At 34.5% G+C, this 15549-nt stretch overlaps 1 protein-coding gene across 8 annotated transcripts in view; it reads left to right on the top strand.

Moving 5' to 3' along the window:
* The window catches only part of LOC135221632 (cytoskeleton-associated protein 5-like), a 173012-nt gene that overhangs the window by 16365 nt on the left and 141098 nt on the right, over positions 1-15549 (top strand). For 2 of the 8 annotated variants that reach the window (XM_064259307.1, XM_064259299.1), the window contains exon 1: positions 11944-11993. The exons of 2 other annotated variants lie outside the window; for them this stretch is intronic. The gene's annotated coding sequence lies outside the window, so the exon portion shown is untranslated. Of the gene's footprint in view, positions 1-11942; positions 11994-12085; positions 12318-15549 lie in introns of those variants that run through there. 4 more of the 8 variants (XM_064259300.1, XM_064259305.1, XM_064259306.1 and 1 more) reach the window with 4 other exon arrangements.

The following is a 15549-nucleotide window of genomic DNA, read 5'->3' as shown; positions in this document are numbered from 1 at the left end:
ATTCGTCAATTGCCGTATAGGAGGTCCGAGAAACAAATGTTTGCGTGGCGAATGCAAATTGTCTAGAGCTTCAGAAATGAAGTAGATAAGAGAGAGAGAGGAGAGCAACATTTATCTAGTTAAAGGCATTTGTGCTTGTATTACAGCAAGCGAGATTTTTAATAACGAGAGAGAGAGAGAGAGAGAGAGAGAACATATCACGATTGTGCTTATACTACGGAAAATTTTACGAGAGAGAGAGAGTCGGAAAATTTGTGTAAACCCACACATTGTTAAATGCCTAGTACTGAGTCGATTTATCAATTGCTACAGCGATTTACTTGGCGGAAGAAAGAGAAAATTGGGATCTTAATTCATGCTAAGAATCTAGTCCGGAGAAGAGCACGCAATCGCTTTTACTTGTCAATTAACTTCGCGTGATTTTCCTGTTATGTTTAGTTGGCCAAGGTTATCATTGTCTCGTGACTCTGTGATCTTGATTTCATACGGACGTAGGTCAAGTAGTCATTCGGATATTCATTTTTGTGAGTTTGATGCCTGTGTTTTAATGTTGGCGGGTTTTGGAAAGTAGCCGGGATTTGAAAAGAGAGTGAGAAAGGCTATCTGTCATAACAAAGGCTTTTCGCTTACTCGGGGAGTACGCCTACAAACTTGTTTGTTGTTGCTCATATTGGGGGTAGGAAAGCATAAAAAGGTCCGTAAAAGCTGTTTCGCGTTTACTTAAAGATATAGAAATTTAGGATCAGATATTTATGATTTATTTGATAGAATGAAAATGTAAAAAATAAGTTATGTGCATGTTAAACAGTACAGAAAAATGATTTCTAATAGAATATAGCGTATCTATACTAATTTTCGTTGGGGTATTCTTTAGACCTTGGGTAAAACAACGCTCTATCTGACCGTTAATTTTAGCACGCGCCCGAGTAAGCTGCAGGTCGGATCGGATATGCCTTGTTTGATTAGAATTATTTATATATATATATATAATATATATATATATATATATATATATATATATATATATATTTATATGTATACATATATATATATATATATATATATATATATATATATATGTGTATATATGTAGGATGTATGTATGTATGTATGTAATGTATGTAGTATGTATGTATGTATGTATGTATGTATGTATGTATATATAAATAAAGGTTTTTGCCTCGGAAGAAAAAATGAAAGGCGAAAGAACCAGGAACTTCGGTGTGGCACGACCCTTTACTCAGACACAACTGATCATACAAAGCAAAACATGGTAAAAGTAGGCTTAATATCCAAACTGACACTACAAGATTGGCAATAAGGTCGATTTCACTCTACAGAAACGAGAAAACGCCTGAGGGCAAGATTAGCGATTTTTAAGCAGCCACACCTTGGAGGAGCACACACGTGGTCAACAGATGATTCACCCAGAAAACAATACATTTTGAAAAAACAAGGAGGCATATACAACTTAGTACCATGAAATTTACAAAAATGTTCCAAAAAATAAGTGAAAAGACGAAAATAGGATATAAATATAGCAAACAAGAGAGAGAGAGAAATAATAACTATACATGTGGGACTAATTAATTAGTAGTTCATTTATTTTAAGGTCCTTCATAAACATTTTACAAATATATGGGTCCAAATGGTACAATCCCAGACTAAGATTTAGGTTGTTTTTATTAGTGATTTGTATAATTGCCGATTCCAGTAAATTTCTTGAAACATAATCATTAGACCTAGCAATTACAATGAGATATTTCGCTCAGAAGGATAAACAGTGCATTTGAAGTCTAGGCTGTTCTAACTGGATACGTATGCTGCTTAATACGTACACATAAATTTTTACTTGTTGTTGTTTAAGATTAAGCTGACCTTGTGCCAGCACGGGCTCTTGCTCGTAGAGCAGCCCGTATAAAAATTTTACTTGACTGACCGACGTAAAAAGATGGGCAATCCTTACAGGGAATTTTGTAAATGATGCTGTTATTTGTTACGGGACTATTTATACATAGCATCACGTTTCATATACTTCGTGATCAAGTTATTCATATATATATATATATATATATATATATATATATATATATATATATATATATATATTTACATATGCGAGTAAGGCAGCATCTCATCTCCTCTGTGTGCGTCTCTCTCTTATGTTACTTTCTTCCTTGGGCTTTCTTCTTGAATGGAAATGGTCTCTCACCTTTAAGGCTCCGTACTTACTTACGTCATTCTGGAACCGATGATGCTACGTTTCATATTCTCTCTCTCTCTCAACGTAGGGGATAATGCCGTCAATGCACCTCATGCGGCGCACTGTAGGCATTACTAATGTTATTTACAGCGTGCCTTCGGCCTCGAACTGCAACCTCTTTCGTTCTTTTTACTGTACCTCTTTTCATACTCTCTTTCTTCATCTTACTTTCCGCTCTTTCCTAACAATTGATTCATAGTGCAACTGCTTTGAGGTTTTCCTCCTGCTACACCTTTCAAACTTTTTACAGTTACTTTCCGATTCAGCGCTGAATGACCTCATAGGTCCCAGTGTTAGGTCTTGGGCCTTAATTCTATTTTCAAATCAGTCCACTCTCTTTCGCAAGGACAGGAGAGAGAGAGAGAGAGAGAGAGAGAGAGAGAGAGAGCTTGAATACGCCCTTGAAGAGAGACTGAGTAGTAGAGTTTGAGTTGAATGTGGACCTCGGGTTTGAAGAGTCTGAAGCACCTGGAGTAAGAGGTCCACCTCGAGAGAGAGAGAGAGAGAGAGAGAGAGAGAGAGAGAGAGAGAGAGAGAGAGCCATTGTCTCCGTATCTGAAAATGATGTGGGGGAAGGAAAAAAGAATGAGAAAAAAATATTCACTCATTGTTCTGAGTTGTGGGGAGATGGGTTTCTCATTGATTACTGTGTACGTATTGTATATAACGGTTACACATACACGTACACACACACACACACACACACACACACATACATATATATATATATATATACTATATAATATAATAATAATATATATATATATAATTGTATACATAATATTAACGTACTCTTATCTACGTACGTGCATACATCATTCATACAAAAAGATGGATCAATGCACTTGTTACATTTTATATGTACACATGCATATTTAGCATATTTACAATTTCTGTCGAAGTCAATGACACACACACACAATAATATATATATGTTGTACGTATGTATGTAGAAATTGCATAATAGGCAAAATATACATGTGTATATATAAAATGTAATAAGAGCCTGAATCCACCTTTTTGTAAGTACGATGTATGCACGTATGTTTATAAAGAGTACGGTAACGTTATGTATACGATTGCCAAAATGTCGTATTTCTTTACGCAATTTAACTCAGGACATTTCCAGAATTTTCGTACAGAAAAATTGTCGTGAAACGACATCACCAATGTCATCGTTGTGTGGATACAATTGACATGAAGCGTCAAGTCACTTAGAAATTCTCGTAGATTGAGGAAGAGAATGATGAAACGCATCTGTTGAACACCTGCGCATGCGCATTTGCCTGCTGGCATTTGTCCTCCGAATTAAGGCGTGACTTTCCTACTTCAGTTTGCGACGTACGTTTCATTTATTCCATTTCGTGTCGGTGTAACCGGGTGAATTATTATTATTATTATTATTATTATTATTATTATTATTATTATTATTATTATTATTATTATTATTATTTTATTCAGAAGCTGAACCCTATTCATACGGAACTAGTCCAAAGGTGCCACTGACTTGAAATTCAAGCTGCCAAAGAATATGATGTTTATGTGAAAGAAGTAACAGAAGGTAATAGTCAAAACAGAAAGAGAGCAGTTTGTAAAGGAAATAAAATAAATGAATTTATTATAAGTTGAATAAATAATACTATTAATCTATTTAAGTACAAAGAAATCAAAGATAATTGTTTTAGGTTAGTAATGTGTTGTATCTTCGATTGAACTTTGGAAATTCCAGTTGTACCAACATCCCCTGAGAGACTGTTCCACTATCACCCACCCGGTGTGAGGAGGAGTAAAGGACCTCTGTACCTCGACAGGGAGGCACAATGTTATTAAGCTCACTTTATGATATTGCAGACTTTCAAGATATAAAAACTGTTTTGACCTGTGTGTGAATGTGTGTGTGTGTGTGTGTGTGTGTGCTTGCGTTTGTGCACGCATAAGGGATACAGAGATAGAGAGAGAAATGGAATTATGTTCAAGGTGAATCAACCTAGTTTGATAAGTCCTAATCTTGATTATTATTATTATTATTTTTATTATTATTATTATTCTGTTAAAAAGAATGGTGGTGTTTAGCGAATTAATTATATATGATAACTTTTCTATTCTTATTAATCGCTTTTCTGGCTTAACTTTTTAACAGAATATTATTATTATTATTATTATTATTATTATTATTATTATTATTATTATTATTATTATTATCGTTGTTGTTGGAGAATCTGTTCGGTTCCCCTTTTGGAACAGATTCGCCAATGCTATCTGTATAGATTTATCTTTAAATAATATATACACTTATATTACTGTGGATTGGCTTCTTTATTATTATTAATCTTATTATTATTATTATTATTATTATTATTATTATTATTTTTTTTTGTGTATCCCAGTCATCCAAATCGACTGGGTGGTCTTTTTAGTGAGAGGTTCCAGGTTGCATCCTGCCTCCTTAGGAGTCCATCACTTTTCTCACTGTGTGCGCTGTTTCCAGTAGCACACTCTTCTGCATGAGTCTTGGAGCTACTTCAGCATTTCGTTTTTCCAAGTTCCGTTTGAGGGATCTTGGGATCGTGCCGTGTGTTCCTATGATTATGGGTACAATTTCCACTGGCATATCCCATATCCTTCTTATTTCTATTTTCAGTTCTTGATACATATCAATTTTTTCTCTTTCTTTCTCATCATCTCTGGTGTCACATGGTATTGCGACATCAATGTGTGATATTTTCTTTTTGATTTTGTCAATTAGCGTTAAGTATGGTCTATTTGCACGTATCACCCTATCTGTTCTGATACCATAGTCCCAGAGGATCTTTGCCTGATCGTTTTCTATCACTCCTTCAGTTGGTGCTCGTACCACTTATTACTGCAAGGTAGCTGGTGTTCCTTGCACAGGCTCCAGTGGAGGGCTTTTGCTACTGAATCTTGCCTCTTTTTGTACTGGTTCTGTGCAAGTGTCGGACATTCGCTTGCTATGGAGTTTATGGTCTTGTTTTTCATATGCTCTTCCTGTATATGGGTGAGATGTTATTTCCATCTATTGTTATTATTATTGCCTCTTGATAACTACGAGATCAAAGTCAGTTGTTGGTCGTTGTGTCTTAACCAAGGTCCAGGTTCAAACTCTGGCCGGGACTGAGTCATTTATCAATTATAATTCCCCTTTGGTTGTATGTTATTCCGAAGGTATGGTGAAGTCTATATCAAAATATATATAAGTATATACATAGTATATTCGTATATGTATACCTATATATACATATACATATATATATATATATTACATATATTTATAACTTTATATGTATATGTAGTATATATATACGTCTATATATATTATACACACACGCATGCATATATATATATATATATATATATATATATATATATATATATATATATATATATAAATATATCCATAGACGACGAAACAGCGGCTCAAGATACACTACATAGTCGTAAAACGTTTTTGACAATGCTAAAAAGAAAACAGATAATTGATGAGAATATATATCAAGAATGAATCCCTACAGGTTCACCGTTTGGGGGGCAGGGGGCGGTGTGTGCTTTGTGGTTTGTCCAGTTATAGGCCAAGGGCATGATGAAAACGGCCTGTCTCACTTGGAGTCTATTTTTTGTACCAAATAAAAGCAATTCCTTCTCTTAATACGCAAACCTCTATTCAGTTGTTTATCGCCATGAGAGTCCCGTAGGTGGTTATTGCCGGCAGTGGACCTCATGCAGTGCACTGTAGTTATTTCTTCACAGCGTCCCTTTGGCCCGTATATAGCTGCAACCCCTTATATTACATTTACTGTACCTCCGTTCATATGCTTTATTTTCGTCTTACTTTTCAACCCCTTGAACAATCAATTACCGTTTCATCGCTGGATGACCTCATAGGTCTCAGCGCGTGGCCTTTGGCTATTCTGTTCTATTCTATTTATCGCTTACGGACTTTGGTCTGCTTTACGAAATAATTTGCGAGGAATAAGATACAGAAAGGCCGAGTTGTTTTGGCGTTTGATGTAATTACACAGATCATACTTTAGTCTAATCTTAAGGTTCAGTGTCATTTCATTTTTAGTGCATTTTAATTGGATTTGAAGTCTAAGTTAAGTCTCCAGTGTTTAGTTTTATTTCGTTTTTCAAGGGGTTTATGATGGGATTCAGTTTCAAGCTACAAATGGCGTTCATTGAATTTGATTAGATATGCTGTGTTTTTTTTCTGGCGGAAAAAAAAAGAAATAAAAAAGAATGTACTTGATATAATGCTGTTCCTTGTCATTACCTCGATGAGATATATATAGGTATATTTAGTATATATATATATTATATATATATATATATATTATATATATATATATATCTGTATGAATAACTTGATCACGAGTATATAAAACGTGATGCTATGTATAAATAAAGGTTTTTTTGCCACGAAGGAAAAAAATGAAAAAAACGAGTTGGCCGAGTACTTTCGTCCTATTCGGACCCTTTACTGGGGCCAACTCGTTTTTTCCATTTTTTTCCTTCGTGGCAAAAAAACCTTTATTTATATACTGTATATATATGTATATGATATATGCAGAGACTATCTTTTATTTACGCTCTGAATCAGTCTACACCTCTTTTCTCCTCAGGTAACCTTCTTAGGAATAAAGTAAAGATTATTCCTGCAAACTTGAATAATCTTTCTTCATTCCTGAGAACTTGATTGATTCAAAGTCTAAACAAAAAGATAATCTCTGCATATGATTCCATTGATTTCAATATGTATATATATATATATATATATATATTATATATATATATATATATAGTCTCAGTAATTGGGCGGCTACTTGGAAATCTTAGCTTGATGATAAATAACAGTGCCAAGACCAGGAAGAACATTCTTTATTAAACGAGCTTTCGAGGTTTAAAACCTCATCTTCAGGCTGAAAAATGACAAGGATGAGAAATCACTAAAAATTACATTAAAATGAATTGTCTTATTAAAAGCTGAGGTTTTAAGCCTCGAAATCTCGTTTAATAAAAGAATGTTCTTCCTGGTCTTGCACTGTTATTTATCATCAAGCTATATATATATATATATATATATATATATATATATTATATATATATATATATATATATATATATACATATATATACATATACATACACTTGTGCTTCTCGGTCATGTAATTACCATCTGCCGCATTGCAGTTGTCCTATCCTTTTCCACATTTAAAAGAGTTTATATTACGCATAAATATGCAAGGCCTGTTGTTCCGAATTGCTGACCTAAAAGAAAAAAATAAATAAAATAAAAGCTATTTTTATACCACCGATAAAAATGTAACAATGTGAAATATCGCTTCGTTCACTTGGGTATTGGACCTGGTTTTTTTCCGCAACCATTTTTCTTGCTCTCTTCAGGTCTGGGCAAGAGGCGCGTATTTTTGTTGAGATATTCATAGAAAGTTGTGTATCGTGCGTATATGTATTTTTAATTTATCTTTAATTAAGTACTTGATTTATGTCTATTTTATTTGTTAAAGTTAAGTATTAGCTATTTTTGTTATTTATTTTATTTCGTGGTTTATGTATTCTGAACAATAAACTTAAATATAATAAATTTACAAATCTATTATATTATTGATTGTTCTGTACATTATATATTTTGTTACCCATGAAATCTTAACATTTCATGAATTAATACATTGATACTTATATCTCAATATTAATTTATGTAGATATTTATTTTTATAAACAAAAGAACTTTATTTTTAATAATATGATATACTTAATTTCGTTACTTATATCTATGCTTCTTTCGTTATCATTGGCATTGACCAAAATAGCCAAAAATGGCATAGACTCTCTCTCTCTCTCTCTCTCTCTCTCTCTCTCTGTCTTGGTCATTGGCCTATAGCTGAACACTATGAGTTTGTCGTGAAATTTCAGCTGTTGATATGTGCTAAACTCTTTTTATGTTTATTTAGGCGATTATGAGCAGAATCTCTCTCTCTCTCTCTCTCTCTCTCTCTCTCTCTCTCTCTCTCTCTCTCTCTCTGTCATGCAGTTCGTCATGCCATTTAGGAAAATACGTGACCGCCATTTCTACCCGCTCAATGTCAAAATAACAACGAAGGTAAAAAAAAAAAAAAAAAAAAAAAAAAAAAAAAAAAAAAAAAAAAAAAAAAGTCAACAGCACCTGACATTGCCATATGACGATCTATAAAGTGGCTAACTGGCAACTATAAATCCACCCGTGACAGTTGCCAGTACGTCAATTATATTTAACCTTGTTTGTTTGTGGTTTTTAGTCTCGTCCCTCATTTTACTGACTGGGATTTTCCGTCATTTAGCCCTGCTTAGTGACCAGGTTATCGATGAAAACATTGACGAGAGAGAGAGAGAGAGAGAGAGAAGAGAGGACCAGCAAAACTCTCACCTTCATCGCTGTTGCCTATAGGCCTACGTGACTATGCAAATTTCCAATGGACATATTTTTCCAGAAGCTAGACCTGAAAATTAGCGATTGTCTTGAATGAAATATAGGATTTCAAATCGTGAAGATCTTTCACTTTATGTAAATACTCATTATTTACGTCAACAAAACGCGGTATACAAGACTATAGGTTAACCAAAGCGGACAGTACCACCAATGAGGTTGTTAATTCCGGAAGTTAGAGCGAAGTAATTTCACTGGCGAATCTTTAACTAGGGCAGCTGTAATTCAAAAGCGGTTTGGTAATATTCATTATCCTTTCAGCTAAGCATTACGCTACTAATGAACGCAAATTAGATGCCATGGGACTAACATTAATAATTGCCAATTTGGCAATCACGTTCTCAAGAAGCAGCTGTTGAGAGAGAGAGAGAGAGAGAGAGAGAGAGAGAGAGAGAGAGAGGCCGCGGTTGGTTGTTGAGATTTTAGAAATACTCTCCATTTATTCGGGAAAAAAAGCAAATTGTTAATTAGAGGAAAATCGTCCATTTTTATTTTACTCATTGGGAGAGTTCTCCTGTTATTATTGATGTGCTTTCACGCCCTTGTTAGGCCTACGTATACTTTATGCTACACCGCCTTCTAATTTAGTTATTTGTTTATTATTCTTTCAGTGTTTGTCAGTATTCATCGGCAAGGACAACTGTGTGTGCGTGTGTGTGTGTGTGTGTGTGTGTGAGAGAGAGAGAGAGAGAGAGAGAGAGAGAGAGAGAGAGAGAGAGAGAGAATTATATGACAGTGAGCATAACTGGTCAGAAAATAGATCGCCGGAGCTGTCAAAGTCTTGAACGGTTCAATGAATCACGTGCCGGTTATACTTCCCCCTGCAATGACAAAGGTTGAAAAATCAATTCAAGAGAGAGAGAGAGAGAGAGAGAGAGAGAGAGAGAGAGAGAGAGAGAGAGAGAGAGAGAGAGTTGACGTCAATAAAATGAAAAGTTCTAAGACTACAGGTTCTTTCACAAGAAGAAGAAATGCGCCGATGCATTTCTCTCTTAATGCTGTTACACTTCCGTGAGCTCTCTCTCTCTCTCTTGTTCCATTGCTCTGCTGCAGTGATGAACATTGGCGATTGGCGTTGTAAGCCGGTTCGGTCTAGTTCAAATCTTTCTTATCGAACCGACTGTGAAACAGTGTTTTATTTTGAAACTCAGTTATGAAATTAATCCGTTATTGGTTATTGCTTAATGCTTACGTGGTCTTCTGAAAATGAAATTTAAAACATTTCATACTTTTTACACCAATCAAAAAAAAAAAAAACAAAAAACAACAACTAATCTATTACTTACATAAATACGAATGAATATCTTTATAGCTATCTGTTAAGCGTATTTTGAATATGGATGATAAAGTGAATTCTGACTAATCAGTGAAACTATTGAAGCTTTATATTCATCTGTATGTGGAAGCTATTTGAAAAAAAAATCTTTACCTAGGATATTATCTAAGGACTTATGTTTATTAATGTGAATTAAAGTTCATTATAAAAAATCAGCGAATGATGATAATGAGGTTTTTTGTTCATATAGATGTGGAAGTTATAGTCCATTCATAATGAAATGCGAGGCCAATGTTAATATCTCTTTAGTATTTCCTATTACTGTAGCCTATTATGGGTTCATTGCTTTGATTATTATAATCATATGATAAAAATGCAAATGTGTACATTATGTAGTTTCAAAAGGGCTGCACCTGCTAACAGGAACGAAAATAATTGCAATTCTAGTGGACCTTCCTCCTTCCATTCTCAAATCGTAAGCCTAATAAAGTTTTGCAGCCTTCACCTCTGGCTCTGAAAGTGCCAGAATGTAATAAAATGGTAAACCTACTCGAAAATGTCAATCTAGTAAATATCTCTCTCTCTTTGACACACACCCACACACTTTACGGTGCGATATTTTAAAGTTATCGCATTTGCGATATTTTTTCCGTACCGTACCGTACTGCCACCCTTGCTACAATCACTGCAGGCATTTGACTCTCTCTCTCTCTCTCTCTCTCTCTCTCTCTCTCTCTCTCTCTCTCTCTTTCGTTTCCTTATATCTTTTATGTTTCAAAAGATGATTCTGTTCTTCCGTATTGTTCTCGTTACTGTTAGGCCTATTCTATTAAAAAGTCATAAGTGTGCTAAAAATCAATAACCGTGTGATTTAACAAATGTTTATGTTGTATGGAAACAGGCGAGAGTAATGTGGTTATTGGATTTAACACAATATTAATAAAACTAGTATAATGGCTATTAGTCGAGTTACCAAGAATGAATGTAATTTATGATTAAGCTGTAAAAACAGTAGATCAGATTAGCATATCTGTTATAGTGTTACAATTTATTGTTCTTTTTCTAGGGTACCATTCCTCAGAAGGCTGAAAATTGAAGCTGTCAAAGAATATGGTCTTCAGTTAGAAGTACGTAACAGAAACTAATAAGAAATACATAAAAGAAGAGATGAGTTATTAGAAAAGATAAAATGAATTCTATCCTTGGGATAATTCCACCGGTTGGCTGCATAATATGCAGCAAGTTATTGAAATATTTTGAACACCCGATCTTGATATCCTGGCTAGTCACTACACATATTTTAAACATCATTCGAGCTTCAGTGAGGAGCTAATGCAACTTAAATAATACAGGTGTAAGCCTGTCACTCGGATAAGCTGTCATTCGACATCAGGATTGAAAATATCAAGTCATTTAAAAAAAAATTAAGACTTTCTTTTTTCTGATCAATCTGACAGTGCAGAATTGGCTATGGATATGTCTCCTGCATTATCATGTCTATGATGAATTGAATTTGCGGGTCTAGTAGAGCGCCATCGGTGAGGTAGGGGTAGGACCCAAGAGAAAAAAACAGTAAACAGTAGTATTGATATAGAGCCCAGTAAAAAACTGCTGATGTGGATTTCACCGTAATAGTATAGACTTAGAAACCGCATGGTATCTTTGGACTATTATTTATACGTAATAATAGATTTTAATAACGTTTTGTTGATATTTACATTTAAATTTATAGTTATATTTACGAAGGGTTTGAATAAGAGACTCGCGGCACTGAGTAAGAACGTTTAAATGTCTCGCCATCGGCGAAGGAGCAAAGCAACGAATTCCCTGATTGGTTCGAGAATACGGGAGTGTGGGGCAGCGGACCAATCAGAGGCCTGGTCTCAAGCCTTCTGGATTTTGAACCTTCAGTATTTTCGGGTCAGTGGTGTGTCTAGGTATTGTCGAAGCGGTTGGTGGTATTTATGCCGATTATTCTAGGTTATTTGAGGTTGTTTGCGGCCTGATGTTCAAGTGACTCTTGAAATGAGTGATTAGTGACGAGGGGAAGTGGGAAATGAGGAGCCACGGTGGGAAATGGCTCAGGGAAAGCGGGAAATGAGCCGTTGTTTCTCAGCTGCTGCTGCTGCTGCTGTGGGCGAAGAAGAAGAAAAACATTGATCATCCCTCCTCCTCCTCCTGCAGCAGAATTTCCCCGCTTAGAAATCTTACCTCGGATCTCTTCGTGGTCTCGATTTACTCTCGTTCGTTCGTGAATGGCGCTAGGAAACGTCATCGAACGGGTCTGTATAGGCTTAGGATTACCCTGACCGTTACGGTCTCATCACGATTCGGTCAAATGAAAGATCGGGGGGTTGCGGGGGGGTAGGGGAGAAGCTTCCCCCTCCCCCTGCTGGGAATAGCGTAGCGGTCATTCCCATTTGGGATCTTGTTTTTTTTTTTTTACAATTCAGGTACCCAGTTTTATTATGACTTTAAGTTATTTGGTATTTCGAAATCGTAGGGCTACGAATGGGAAAGTTCACTACTATTAGGTTAGGCTATAAGCTTCGCCACTCGCTTCTGGCACAAGCAGGTCATCAAATTCATTTCATTTAATCATATAATACTGCAGCGCTGAATGACCTTTGCAGGTCCCAGCGCTTGGGCTATGCCCTAAATTCCATAATCAATCAATCAAACCAATTGATAATCTTGGGAATGTAAGTTGGAACACGTTTAAGGGAGACGTAGTTGACAAGAACGTAGGCCCAGGCAATGTTGCATAGGGCTAGTTTCATATTTACTGATATCTGAGAGCAATGTTGACTTTTTAAGTTCAGAGCGAAATATCACAAGTGTAAATTCAGAATGAATAGGTGTAGCCTACCATGGGTCAAACTTTAAGACTACTGCCATGACCTGGCTCCTGCCAATCACTGATCAGATTATTTACCTCCTTTTGTGTACTTTTTGTTACTACCTGTTTGTCTTAACTTTATGAATGTGAAACTTTTTATTTTGGTATTTCTACAGAACCAATCCGCGGTGGCCTAGACTATGGTAGTTGACGTTTTCCAATGTTGTTGTACTTACTGAACAAGAATTTAAAGTAATATTTATTCTGACGACTGTAATTAACGCCCAGGGGCCAGTACCAAAAACGGAGAAATACATTGGACGCCCCAATCCCTAGTGGATGTCGTATCCGCGGTTACGTTCCTTGCAGTTCGTGCAGAACTACCTATTCTTTAGAATTACCCTGCAAGAAAACGTAACCACGGATACGACAGGTATTAAGCATGGTACCCAATTTCCGTGTAAATTGATAGTTAGCCTGTTGAATGAGAGGGGCGTAGTATGTTTGTGTCATCTGTGGATGCTGTAGAACATTTGTATGTCACTAGGCAAAATGTTGAAATATGTATGTATCATATTATATATTATATATATATATATATATATAATATATATATTATTATATATAGTATAGTATATATATAGTATATATATATATATATATATATTATATATAATATATTATATATATATATATATATATATATATATATATAGATTATATATATATATATATATATAGATATATATATATATATATATATATATATTATATCTATATGTATATATATATTATATATATATATATATATATTATATATATATATATATATATATATATATATATATATATATATATATATATTATATAGATATTATATATATTGTATGTATGTAGTATTATGTGTGCCTTGGATTACAGTTGTATTCTTATTGCAAATTAGTTTAAAAGTCAATGACCCCTGTGGGCATGTTCCGTATGAATTAGGTTCATGTTCTGAATAGGCCTAATGTTGGTACTTACTTAGAGGCCTTCACAAATTTGCTTTGCAGATTTACTGAGTTGGTGGATATGTCATTTTAAACTGGATAACATTTAGACCTATGTGGGTACATTCCAACATATATACGTAAGGGAATTAGGCGTACCTGTTTTTTTTTGTACAACTTGATGAAGGCTCTATTGTGCTTTCTCTTGTAGGCTGATTACTCTGTATAATGAAAATTAAGTAAGCCATGCTGTTTATAATAATTGTATGCCTAATTGTACCATATGCTGCTTTTGGACTGTAGAATGTGGTGGTGTGGGAAAAGTTATTAACAATAAAGAGCATTACCTATTTCTTGGGTAGATTTAAGTGAGGTTGCATGTTTGGTATCACTATTTTTGTGTACCATAATAGCTTATTCTTATTTAACATATAAATTTTCGGTACAACTAAAGACTACTGCTGCTCCCTTTTACAGTTTGGTAATTTTGTATGTAAAGTGGATGCAGTGTATAGGGCCAGCCACTTAGAGCTAAAAGTAAAAAACTTATATTAAAAAGTATTGTAAGCACAAACATAAGACATAAACAAGAGGCAGTAAATATAAACAAGTAATTATAATTACAAACATAAAATATAAACAAGTAAACGGTAAATATCACAAGCACAGAAAAGACATATATAAACAAAACATGGTAAATATCATAAGCACAAAAATAAAGAAAAGACAGTAAACTTCTTAAGCACAAACAAATACAAAAGGCAGTGGATATTCTGGTCAGCTACTAATAGGAAACAGGCTGCAGTAGTAGTTGTCAGTTTTACCAAACATTTTTTCATGTATTAGGCCTGTGATGCAAAAAAAAAAAAAAATAAATCTCGTGAACTGATTGGAAGCACTTATAAGTGTATTTCTTTTAAAGACTTTAAATTTCTTTGATAAAAAGAAAGGAATTTGTATTCATTGATAGCTACTGATGGTATTTTTTCCAAACAAACCCCTTAAGTTTAGCACTGTGGTCTTCGGCATATATTAACTGTAGGAGTGCCATAGTTTAACAGACACTAATAGCTGGATGTGTACTTCAATGTGGCATCCACTTTGAAAAAATCTGTAATTTTTAGCAAATTGTAAGGCGATTTAAGGTTGGAAATATAACACAGTACATATATCAGTGAAATTTATTGAACACTACAGAGAAGGGGAGTTATAATTTTTTTTTTCTTAGGAACCAGTGCTCATTAATTAAAGATGAATGGAGCAAGAGCATTGGTTTTACTAAAGCAATCTTGGGGAGTAAATCATACAACCAATGCTTAGATTTCCTAATAGTTGTATTTACAAAAATTTTAGTTGGTACAGGTTAACTGTATTCTGTTGACAATAACCTAACTGAACAAGCCTACAATCAATATTTATTCCCTATCATTTAGTATATGAACGATGATCATGCTTAGCTGTGCTACCCTTATGGTAATTTCCCCCATAAATTATGACATAACAATCTTATGACAACTTTAGCAATATGAATAAGGTACAACAAATATGTACAGTGCACATAAAAATCCAATTAATGAGTATTTCACATTATTATTATTATTATTATTCAGAAGATGAACCCTATTCATATGGAACAAGCCCACAGGAGCCATTGATTTGAAAATCAAGCTTCCACAAAGAATAAAG

The sequence above is a fragment of the Macrobrachium nipponense genome, chromosome 3 (genome assembly GCF_015104395.2).
Source record: "Macrobrachium nipponense isolate FS-2020 chromosome 3, ASM1510439v2, whole genome shotgun sequence".
Taxonomy (NCBI): domain Eukaryota; kingdom Metazoa; phylum Arthropoda; class Malacostraca; order Decapoda; family Palaemonidae; genus Macrobrachium; species Macrobrachium nipponense.
Note: the sequence above shows the minus strand (reverse complement) of the source record. Positions and strands in the feature narration are given on the sequence as shown.